This window comes from Rana temporaria, chromosome 11 (genome assembly GCF_905171775.1).
Source record: "Rana temporaria chromosome 11, aRanTem1.1, whole genome shotgun sequence".
NCBI classification, from domain to species: Eukaryota; Metazoa; Chordata; class Amphibia; order Anura; family Ranidae; genus Rana; species Rana temporaria.
Genome location: NC_053499.1, coordinates 157272680 through 157284788, shown reverse-complemented (window position 1 = coordinate 157284788; position 12109 = coordinate 157272680). Strand labels below are relative to the sequence as shown.

The 12109-nt window shown below is 45.6% G+C and overlaps 1 protein-coding gene across 2 annotated transcripts in view; it reads left to right on the top strand.

Moving 5' to 3' along the window:
• The window catches only part of SIAH1 (siah E3 ubiquitin protein ligase 1), a 42548-nt gene that overhangs the window by 13706 nt on the left and 16733 nt on the right, over window positions 1–12109 (top strand). The window contains exon 2 of one of the 2 annotated variants that reach the window (XM_040329511.1): window positions 10649–10719. The exons of the other annotated variant lie outside the window; for it this stretch is intronic. The gene's annotated coding sequence lies outside the window, so the exon portion shown is untranslated. The remainder of the gene's footprint in view (window positions 1–10648; window positions 10720–12109) is intronic. 2 annotated transcript variants of the gene reach the window in all.

Below are 12109 nucleotides of genomic sequence, written 5' to 3'. Positions count from 1 at the left end.
AGAATTTATTTGACTTAACATCATCTTTTATATTTTACCAAACAATTGAGTATTACCATATTTATTGGGGTATTGCGCGCGCTCCGGCTTATAGCGCGCACCCCTAATGTGGACCCGCAATTCCTGTAAAAAAAACAACATTTTAGTACTTAGTTTTGGTGTCTGTCCAGCGTCCATCGGCGGCCTCGTCGGGTCCGGCATCCGTCTGCGGCTTCGGTGGTGTCCTCCCGGCTTCTCCCGCGCTGTCTCCCCGTCGAATCGCCGCTTCCCGCGCTCAGTTTGAATGCCCGCGCCGACCTATACCGAGTGCAGTACACTCGTCTACATTCGGCCAGGCTCGGCTTCGCTCGTGCTCACGCTCTGTGACGTTTATGCGTGAGCGAAGCCGAGCCTGGCCGAATGTAGACGAGTGTACTGCACTCGGTATATGTCGGCGCAGGCATTCAAACTGAGCGCGGGTATCGACGTATATCGCGCACCCATGATTTCCCCCTTTTTTTTAAGGGGAAAAAGATGTGCGGTATACGCCGATTAAATACGTACGGTATATTGTTTTTGTGCAATGACATTTAAAGTACACCCCCCCCCCAAAGAAATTGAAAAAACACTGCGCTAATACTGTGTGTAATAAAAAAAAATGGAACACCCACCATTGTATTCTCTATGGCACCTGCTTAAAAAAAGAAAAAAAAAGTTTGTGGGTTTCAAGTAATTTTCTAGATTAAAAAACAAAAAAAACCCATATTTCTACACTTCAGTGACAAGTGTCAGAATAGGTCTGATATGTCGGACATGGGTCTTTGGTCTTATTGAAGAACATTTTATTTATATCTGTTGTGTGCTTGCCTGTTTTTAGGATTGGGATAATCACAGTCCACTCTATAGCGTTGTTTCGTTTATGTTGCATCATTCATTCCATGGAGGGTTGTGCGGTAGTAATCATCATACAAGACATTTTTTTCCATGTCAGTAGGCCTTGCTTTAGATTTCTCATGAATAGAATCTGTATTCTAAAAGAATTTCAATATTCTTCCAGCTTTGTCTTTTTTGTTTTGACACTTTGGCCCTCGAAGCTCCAAAACGCTCAACATTCGAAATCCTATCGTCTTTTTAAAGCGGAGGTTCACCCTCAAAATTAACTTTTTCGCTAACCTATCTGTAGCCTTAATAAAGGCTTGTAGCGTTGTCTTTTTTTTTTTTTTTTTAATGTGTACACTTACCTGTCTTCAGCCGCACTTCCGGGTCTTCTTCCTTGCGGGGAGTGGGCGTGTCGCTCCTTTTCCCAGACGGGGGAGCTCTGCGCAATGTCTCCTGGGAGTGAGTGTTGTTCCTCCCAGGAGACGATTGACGTGCGGGTCAAGCGCGTCATTGCCTTTCGAAAATACTCGACGGGGACTCGGCTCTTAACGGCGCTATACGGCGCCTGCCGTGTAGAGCTTACTGCGCAGGCGCCGTAAAGTCCCGAGTCCCCCTCAGATATTTTCGGAAGGCGATGACGCGCTTTACCCGCACGTCAATCGTCTCCTCGTCGTCTTAGGAACGCCTACTCCCCGGGGGAACGAGAAGCCGGGTAAAAACGACGAAAAAAAATAATCCAGCATACTGTTGATGTCAGCAGTATGCTGGATATAGCAGTCTATAGATATTTTAGGGTGAACCCCCGCTTTAAGTCTGCTTGTTCACACCTAAGTGTAGTGTAGCCTAGAAAAGTACATAAGCTTCAAGCTTACATCAAAGGATGTAAAGTACGGTACACCTCTGAGCCAGGGATGGATCCCGCACATCAATGCAGTCCCACTGGTATTGGAATGAATGGCAGTCTCAGCCTGGACCCCTGGCAGGCCACGCCCCCAACCTGTTTCACGTCACCCCTCGGAGAGTAAGCATGGTTAGGCTCAGAGAGGTGGAGTGAACCGCGTTGGGGCGTGGCCTGGTGGAAGCCCAGGCTGAGGCTGCCACTCATTCCAATACCAGTGGGTCTGCATTGATTTGAATCTTCATGGGATCCATCCTTTGCTCAATGGTGGTTTGGACCTGAGACCAGCTCCTTCCCTGGCCTGCCCTCTTAGTGGTGCACACAGGATTGTTTTCCCTTGTAGCTTGAGCGGCACACATCTTCCATTACCATGACTAGCTATGACTAAGCACTGAACCCCAGTGCGAAACGCGTCAGCTATATACCCTACTGCCTGCTGTTTTTGTAGTGCCTTTTTTTCCTTTTACCATTAAAGGCCACCTTTTTAAGGGTTCTTTGGTGTGCAGCTGTCCATATCTTCTCCTCAGTTTTACATCTTCCATTGCCATCTCGCTTTCGAATTCGGTAGGTATCGGCCAAAATTCAAGCTGTGGATGGCCCTGTCGGCAGCCCACCTCAAGCTTTCATGAAGGAGTTGGTCTGAAAATTCTCGGCTGATTTGGCCCTCACAGCCAAGCAGATTCAAGTAGCAGTTTCTGCTGAATTCAATAGCCAGCAATTGATGTCTTTCTATCCACACTGCTTAGCCTGTATAGGGAAATTCAATAAATCTTTCTGCATGGGGTGCAACAAGAGATATAATGTATGGCCAACTTTACACCTCTTCTGTTCACTAGTGACAAATTCTGCTTGTGCCTTTTGACCTTGCACTTGATGTCCAGGCTCATGATTTGGATGTCTGTAAATGGCTTGCTAAAGGCAATTCACGCCCCTGATCTTAGGCATCACTGGGGTCAGGTTCACTTCACTAAATTCCTCCATTTCCAGTTGGCAGTGAGGAGTGCCAGTGTTCTGTCAGAATAGCGAACCCATGAGATTATGTAACGGAAGTGATGTCCCCCCCTGCTACTAGGTTTGCTAATCTGACAGAATATCTGCAGTCAGTAGGAGGTAGCGGACATCTTAGTACACCCAGCTACGGCTTGAATTTCAGAGTATTTTTAGCAATAAAGTGAGCGTATATAAATATAGTATGTTGAGATTTGTGATACATTTTGAAAGAAGCTGGGCACCAGCAGTAGGAAGCTGGCGGAGGCCATGTTGGTATACCCTTAGCAGTAGGAAGCTGGCGGAGGCCATGTTGGTATACCCTTAGCAGTAGGAAGCTGGCGGAGGCCATGTTGGTATACCCTTAGCAGTAGGAAGCTGGCGGAGGCCATGTTGGTATACCCTTAGCAGTAGGAAGCTGGCGGAGGCCATGTTGGTATACCCTTAGCAGTAGGAAGCTGGCGGAGGCCATGTTGGTATACCCTTAGCAGTAGGAAGCTGGCGGAGGCCATGTTGGTATACCCTTAGCAGTAGGAAGCTGGCGGAGGCCATGTTGGTATACCCTTAGCAGTAGGAAGCTGGCGGAGGCCATGTTGGTATACCCTTAGCAGTAGGAAGCTGGCGGAGGCCATGTTGGTATACCCTTAGCAGTAGGAAGCTGGCGGAGGCCATGTTGGTATACCCTTAGCAGTAGGAAGCTGGCGGAGGCCATGTTGGTATACCCTTAGCAGTAGGAAGCTGGCGGAGGCCATGTTGGTATACCCTTAGCAGTAGGAAGCTGGCGGAGGCCATGTTGGTACACCCAGCAGTAGGAAGCTGGCGGAGGCCATGTTGGTACACCCCACACTGATCGGCGCTAAACCTTTTTAGGCTTTCAAAATTAAACATCTAAACCGCATCACAGATGTCAATATACTATATTTATTTATATCCGCTCACTTTATTGCTAAAATTGCTCTAAAATTCAAGATGTAGCTGGGTGTAGTAAGATGTCCACTGCCTTTTTGACTGCAGGTGTTCTGTCAGAATAGCGAACCTGATGGCGGCGGAACGCATACGCAGCTGACGGACCGGACCTTCCCTTACCTAATCTGACGGGTTCGCTAATCTGATAGAACCACTAGCAATCAATGACGTGCTTGCCCCTGCAAGACGGAACTTCTCTGGTCCATACCTGCCACACCCTCTCAGTTCTTCTGCTACACGGACTACAGCCATTGTGTAAGCAAGATAACGGTGAACGACTGATGGGAAATCTGATGTAAAGGGGGCGCCAACTGGGTGGGCTATGACACTGTAATGTAAGGGGGGCTCAGGAATCCACCTAAGGTAGACCTTGATGTAAGAGGGGCCCTTCGTTTTACTGTTCTTTCTCTCTTTTTTTTTTTTTTTTGAATAACATCATGCTGATCCCAAACAACTTTTTTATTGGTCCTTAAGGCTGGATTCACACCAATGCATTTTGCAGATTTGCACTATGGAACGTATTCCATAGGAAGTCATGTTAAATGGACTTTAGTGCAAATCTGCATAGGTGTGAATCCAGGCTAAATGTTGGTACAAAATTCAATGGGGCCCTCTTACTGAAGTTTGGTGACCCCTGTTCTAAATCGAGTGCCTCAGGTGCTTGACAAACTTGGGGATGGTCCCTCACTGCCCAGGAGAGTAAAGGATCTAAAATACTGTGTGGGCATCATGGATGAGTATGGCAGAAGACCTTGGGGCTCAGATCTAGGATGGGCAGAGATCTCTCCATACCTATTGTTCTCAAGGGGATGTCTGACTGTCTGGGAGCGGCCTTTGTCTGTTGCCTATTTCAGGTTGGGAGTGTTTATTCTGTTTTTAGATGTTGTGTTTTGTTTTTTTTTCGACATAGGAATTAAATATCTGTTTTGGGGAAAGACTATATATGCCAGCTGTATTTGGTTATGATACATGGCAGTAGCGCAAATTGGTCTGTATTCAAGCTTGTTTATCTGTAGCCTATGTAATTATGCTCATTTGCAAACTATTTGACTTAAGCAAACTGTTTTCCATAGTTGCATGCATGCCAGGAATATGAAGATCCAGTAACATGAGCTAACATTTTTCTCATGCAGCCAGACATAAATTCATAGAGGAACTCGCTTTGCTGTGTGTTTCATCACCCACACTAAAATATATTGTAAACATTTCTCGAATACAGGGGTGTCGAACACAAGGCCCGCGGGCCAAATCCGGCCCTCCAGGCCATTTCATGTGGCCCTCACACCTCAGACCTCCTCTGGTCCTCCTCCTTACTTTCTGCTCTAAAGCAATGCATCCAGCTTCTTCCCAGCAGCAGAAGGAAAGGGGGTGCATTGGCTGGTCTCGGAGCCAGAGACCTCCACCATGCACCGGCTGGTCACTGCGCCATCTGCCCTACTTTTGTGCACGTGGCACACGCCCAAGGGGGCAATAAAGTATGCAATTTTTTTTTATATTTTATACTATTTGGGTGGTTTTACTGTAAAAACCTGTTTTTTTCTTTTTAGGATCTTGTGCACTTGGGCGTTGAGAGGCTCAAAAGTGCTGAAGCTTAAAAAAAACCTGATTTCCTGGTGGCATTTACAGCTGTAAGAGGTTGTACATTGCCATACCGTGTCCCCCTCTGGGTTTCCTTATCCCCCCCCCCCTGTCCCCCTCTGGGTTTCCTTATCCCCCCCCCTGTCCCCCTCTGGGTTTCCTTATCCCCCCCCTGTCCCCCTCTGGGTTTCCTTATCCCCCCCCCTGTCCCCCTCTGGGTTTCCTTATCCCCCCCCCCTGTCCCCCTCGGGGTTTCCTTATCCCCCCCCCTGTCCCCCTCTGGGTTTCCTTATCCCCCCCCCTGTCCCCCTCGGGGTTTCCTTATCCCCCCCCGTGCTCCTCCTCCACCCCCTGGAACTGTCAGGATGGAGAGCGGGGTAGGAGCCGGTAAATACGGCTCCTCACTGTGATGACTGACTGTCCATTCACATAACTAAAACATCGTAAACTGTGTTTACAATGTTTCAGTTTATGAATGAAGAGAAGACGCGGTCTTCTCTCCATTCATTTTCAGCGCAGCTGAGGCTGCTGAGAAAGGGACTGGGGAATCTGTGTCCCTAGTCCCTTTCCCTGTCTCAGAGGGGAGATGTCGGAGGTCTGTTAAGACCCCTGATATCTCACCAAAGCCCCCCCAACAGGGCTGATTAAAAAAAAAAAGAAGAAAAAATTGCAATGAATAATTAAAAAAAGAAAATGTAAATAATAAAAAAAGAAAATGTTAATAAAAAAACACTGACAAACCACTACCCCCCCCTCAAAAATAATTAAATAAATATCACTAAAAAAACGAAGAAAAAATCACAATAAAAAAATTTAATTATTTAGAAAAAAAAAAGTAATTTTCGGTTTCGGCCTGACTTTTTTTAAAAAGTTTTTTTTGTTTCAGTTATGAAATTTTCATTTCGGTGCACTATATATATATATATATATATATATATATATATATATATATATATATATATATATATTACACATATTTACACACTTATTTATTTTAAATGTTATCTTTTTGCGCAAAGGATGGACTCTGCCTATAAATAGCAGGGCACGCGCTAAGGCCACCCTTCGCTAAAAGTGTTTTGAGTAAGCATTGGAGGCTTGAATCACCCATTTTGTACTTCACAACAATGCCGAGGTTCCATTACACTAGTTTGTGTAGCTGCCGCTCCCTTGAAGCCTTAAAGTGAACACGTGCCTGGGTTTAATCATGCACACTAAAGTATCTACAAGCACATTTTTTTTTTTTAAACAAAAATTGAAATAAGTAATTCACTCTGGGGAAAAAATACAAAGAAAGCAACCACTGTGCAAATCTGTGATACCAAATGTGTAAAAATTCGATAGAACCATCAAAGTAGTGCTAAATTCCCCCAAAGTGCTATACATGTAAGCTTAATTTTCAAAATTAAAACGACTTGGTGAATTTTATCATCCGAAAATGTCTTTCAGCGTTGTGCCGATAATGGCTACCGAAAACGCCCGCTAGTTCGCATTTTTGATGCATTCTTGCTGCATTTTCAGTACGGTTCAATTGGGAGGGGCATTTTTGGTGTGGGGTTGTTGAAGATTTTTTTTGACCAATAATGCTGCAGGATTTTAAACGCTGCTTCCAAAAGTGCTGACAATATATTGTAATTTTTTTTTTCTGTTTTAAAAGTCAGCAGCTGTAGTATGAGAAGGCCTTTAAAGCGGAGGTCTACACAAAAAGTGAACCTCCGCTTTTCGGGAACACCCCCCCCCCCCCGCTTCCGTTGTCCTATTTGGTAACTTTAATGGGGGGAGAGGGGTGCAGATCCCCGTGTAATTCAGGTATTTGCACCCACTTCCAGGCAAAGACTTCCGCGGGCGTCGCGCCCCTTCCCATCCCGGTGAAAACTGCTCCACATTTTCTTTCCAACCCAGCTTAGTTAGGACGCTTTCCTGATCCTTTCCCTCTGCAGAGATTTATTTAATTAACGGCACTTTTGCTGCTCTAGTTCTAATTCTATTTAATGCTTCTATTTTTAGCTTTTCATGTCGTCCAACTTGTATCCTTAGTAATACAACCCTCTCTGTTTAACTGGGAAGTGACATCGCTCTCCCATAATCCAGTGCTGCATTATTTAGCTGTAATTCCAACCATAAACTGCAATCCTCCCATATTGCCCTGGGTGTTGCATGCATACTGCGCTGCTCAGGCGTGATCAGCCCACAGGTACTAATCTTTTATGAGTGAGGCAGAGCATGTTTCTGATTCATTCTTGTATGTCACCTTCAGAGTGTATGTAAACCCCAATCACTTAAAGGGGTTGTAAAGGAATTCCCCCCCCCCCCCTAAATAGCTTCCTTTCCCTCAGTGCAGTCCTCCTTCACTTACCTCATCCTTCCATTTTTGCTTTTAAATGTCCTTATTTCTTCTAAAAAATCCTCACTTCCTGTTCTTCTGTCTGTAACTCCACACAGTAATGCAAGGCTTTCTCCCTGGTGTGGAGAAAGCCTCTTGAGGGGGCGAGCAGGCAAGTGGGGACACTCTACTTTGCAGATAAAGGAGCTGTGTGTTAGTGGGCGTCCTGACAGTCCTGTTCGCCCCCTCAAGAGGCTTTCTCCATACCAGGGAGAAAGCCTTGCATTACCGTGTGGAGTTAGACAGAAGAACAGGAAGTGAGGATTTCTCGGAAGAAATGAGGACATTTTAAAAGCAAAATGGAAGTATGAGGTAAGTGAAGGAGGACTGCACTAAGGTAAAGTGAAGCTATTTAGGGGAAAAAAATTCTTTACAAACCCTTTAAATCTGTTATCCTTTAACATGTTAAAGTTTATAACTATATAGGTTTGTTTAAAAAAATAAACATGTCATACTTGCTGCCTCTGTGCATTTGGTTTTGCACAGAGTGGCCCGATCCTCCTCTTCTGGGGTCCCTCGGCAGCGCTCCTGGCCCCTCCTTCTCGAGTGCCCCGTTGGAGAACCGCTCTCACCTCGGGGCACTCGCGTGGGGCTGCTGGGTATATTCACTCAAACAGCAGGACTCGGCCCCTCCCCTCAGGCTCCCACATCATTGGTTTTGATTCACAGCAGCAGGCGCTAATGGCTGTGCTGCTATCAATCAGGACTCGAGGCCCCCTGGCTGGAGCTGCTGTGCTCGTCTCAGTCGCTGGAAAGACCGGGGTTCAGGTAGGGCTGGGGCAAAAATCTATTTGAATCAAGTTGCGAGGGCAAATCGATTCAGATTTTGATCAAATAGATTTTTATTTTATTTCTTTTTTTCCATAGGACCGGCACTCCCCGGACAAGGCCGAAGCCATGGCCTCGCCTAAAAAAAAATCCTGCTGGACGCCGCTCGCGCCCTTTTCCCAGGATCGCTGCGGGCAGGATTTTTTTTAGGGGAGTCTGCGGCCTTTTCCCAGGATCGCGGCAGACTAGGCCGAAGCTGCGGCCTCGCCTAAAAACTTAGGACCAGCGTGGTGTCCATCAGGGAAAAAAAACTCTAGTGAATCGAGGGTTTTTTTTTTCCTCAGATTTTTTGGGGGGCCAAAATCGCCCAGCTCTAGGTTCAGGTAAGTAAAAGGGGGGCTCTGGGGGGCAGCTACATCACAGGTTTTTAACCTACATGCATAAATTGAAACATAGATTGCAACCTCTGAAAGGTTGACCACCCCTGGTCTACATTAAAAGGGATTGTAAATCTACCTGGACAACATGGAGGAAATCAAAACACCCCGGTAAAGCACCGCTATTTTTAGCAGCGTTTTTTTGCGGCTCTTTTCGGCCACTAGTGGGGAGCATTTAAACCCCCGCTAGCGGCTGAAAAAGCATTAAAAAAATGCTTGCAAAGCGCTGCTGCAGTGGCGCTCTGCCAGTGGTTCGGCGGTGCTGCCCATTGATTTCAATGGGCACCCACCACTCCTACAGCCCATTCACACAGGGGCAACACGACTTTGGGGGGCAACTTGGACACGACTTGAGTGAATCATCAGGCAATGTCAGGTCGCCTCCAGGACAGGAGGCTTTCCAGTGGCCAATCAAACAACAATCAGCTCTGTAGGAGGGAGGGGTTTGCCTGAGAAATGTATGTTATCTTCCTGTATTGTTGCTTCAGTTAAGACAGTGATCCGACTTCTGAGGCGACTTCCATTGAAATCAATGGGTACAAGTTGCCTAGAAGTCGGATTGAAGTAGTACAGGAACCTTTTCTGAAGTCGGAGCGACTTCAGTAGTGTACATTAAGACGGCTCCATTCATTTTCTCGACGTGCGACTTGGGGCGACTTGAAGTCGGATCCCAGGTCGCCCCAGTGTGAAACGGCTCTAAGGGAGAGTGGGGGGGACTCCACTTCTGATGGTGGGGAGGCTCTTGACATCCAATGTAAAGGGGAGGGGGATGTGCTGGACATCTAATCTTATAGGCTCTTGACATCCAATGTAAAGGGGAGGGGGATGTGCTGGACATCTAATCTTATAGATGCAACCGGCCCTTTTGAGGGCAATCATAATGCTGATGCGGCCCATGATGAAATTGAGTTCAACACCCCTGATCTGAGGTGAATGATGCCCATGGGGAGGCGGGCCGGACTTTTCCCAAAAAGAGTAAATAAAAAACCTGATACTTCTTAAGGAGGGGTGGAATGGAAGGCGAGGAAGAGGCTGAAAGGCCATTTTTAATCATTTCTGATTTTTGCTCTCTTGTTGTTTATTGGTCTGTAGATTTATTGAGGCCTTCTTGGTTCTCATCAGATGTTTCATTCTGTATTTGTGAACCACTGAGGTGTGTATTTGTAGTACTTTTGAGCAATCGGACCGCAGTTACAAGCGGCGATGGCAGCTTCTATGTACACAGATCAGCTTTTGCAGATGTTCCCGTCATAAAAATATTTCCCCCCTGGCAATTCTGCTTGGCTTGTATGTCCGCCTCCAATTGAGCATAAATGGTTTAGTGCATCTTGATATCGGACCCGAAGGAACCATCCAGAGGATGAAATAAATACTTGTGCTTAATAGTCCACTGGAAGTTTAGCTTGGAATATGCTGCTTGGCGTTATTGCCTTTACAAATGTGTCCACATCCATGAATGCTGTTGGCTCTCGGGCTTGGCTGCAGCACATTTTCCAGTGTGGCCCTTCCTGGCTAGGGTTACCAAGACTTGTATTGAATGTCTCCAGGTAGTTCAGCCAGCGGTCTCTATTGGCAAGATGGAGTCTCGATTTCTAAAACTAGCACATAAAGTCATAAGCACAGTATTGACTCAATGGGCAACGGGCAAATCATTTTTGGCATTGTACCATTGGCAGTATAAGGACTGTGAGCTTGCAGTGTGTGTGATGGAGGGGGGGGGTGGTGTAAGCTACTGAGTTCTGTCAATCAAAAGAAGTGTCTCCATTTTTGCAGATGAGCCAACATTCAGAAGTTCTTAACTGAGTGACGTTTCTACCAAGGGTCTGAAGTGAAGTGGGTACTAGGTGAGTAACTCCTGTGCTTGCATGCTTTGTAGATTTAAGAATTAATAACCAACCAGCTTATGGCATGTATGCCGGCTGTGTCCAGAATTATTTGTGTCTGTCTCCTCCCGTGCATTGTAGTTGTAGAAGCCACAAATTGAGGGGGGGCTCTGCTGGTCTGAAATCACAACTGGTCAGTAAGGATGAGCTTTGGCGTGTTCGCATGCTACACGTGCAGAGCCCGCCAGGAAGTCTGGACGGCGCTGCGCTAATCACAGCCAGGGAGACATTTCCCGATCTTTGCAGCCGAGCATCGGGACAATGTCTCCCTGGCTGTGATTAGCGCAGCGCCGTGCAGACTTCCTGGCGGGCTCTGTACGTGTAGCATGCGAACACGCCAGAGCTCATCCTTACTGGTCAGCTTACTAAAACTTCACAGTGATTGGTAACACACTTTCTATGATTGTAGTTTGTATATTTTGCCTTTGTGGGCTTGCTGCAACATTATGAATTTCAGGTACTATAAAGATGAGATGATTGTTGCCTGAATCTGGCTGGGTTGGGGACGACTAGGACAATGCTTACATTTCTGGGTACAAATAACAGCTGTTATAAGGGGTCCAGAACTTGGCTGTGTTAGTTTTTGGCTTACCGTATATACTCGAGTATAAGCCGACCCGAATATAAGCTGAGGCCCCTAATTTTACCACAAAAAAAATGGGAAAACATATTGGGGCCAAAACAACTAATCGATTATGAAATTAATCGATTACAGTTTTCATAATCGATTAATCGGCCAGTAAAATAATGGGGTTAAAAAAACTAAAAATTAGCCCTTTATAGTACAAAAAAGAAAATTGCTACTGTAAATATTACTTTCACTTTCCCACAGTAAAAAATGAACCCCTTACAGTAGCGATTATTTGCTCTTTTTGTACTAATAACCCCATTATGTTACTAAACCTCTCAGGTCTGGGTCACACCTCTGTGTTTTTTGCAGAAACGCACTACATTTCATTTACATGTTTTCCTATGGGACACGTTCACATCCATGATTTTTTTTTTTTTCAGCTGCTGCGTATTTGGAAAGGGCAAGGACTTTTTAATGCAAAACGGTGCTATTTCGTTTTTTTTTTTTTTTGGTTCAATATACTTCAATGGAGAAGCTGCAGAAAAGCATGTAATGTGTTTTTGCGGCAATTTGTGTTTTGTAATCTGCCCAACAAATTGGCCTAAAAAAAATTAAAAATGCAATTTTTTTAAGGCTATTTTCCGATTAATCGAAACAATAATCGGCCAACTAAGCGATTAAGAAAATAATCGTTAGTTGCAGCCCTAAAACATATTGACTCGAGTATAAGCCTAGGGTGTCCATCTGCATGCCTCACTGTGCCCGTGACTAGACTTACGT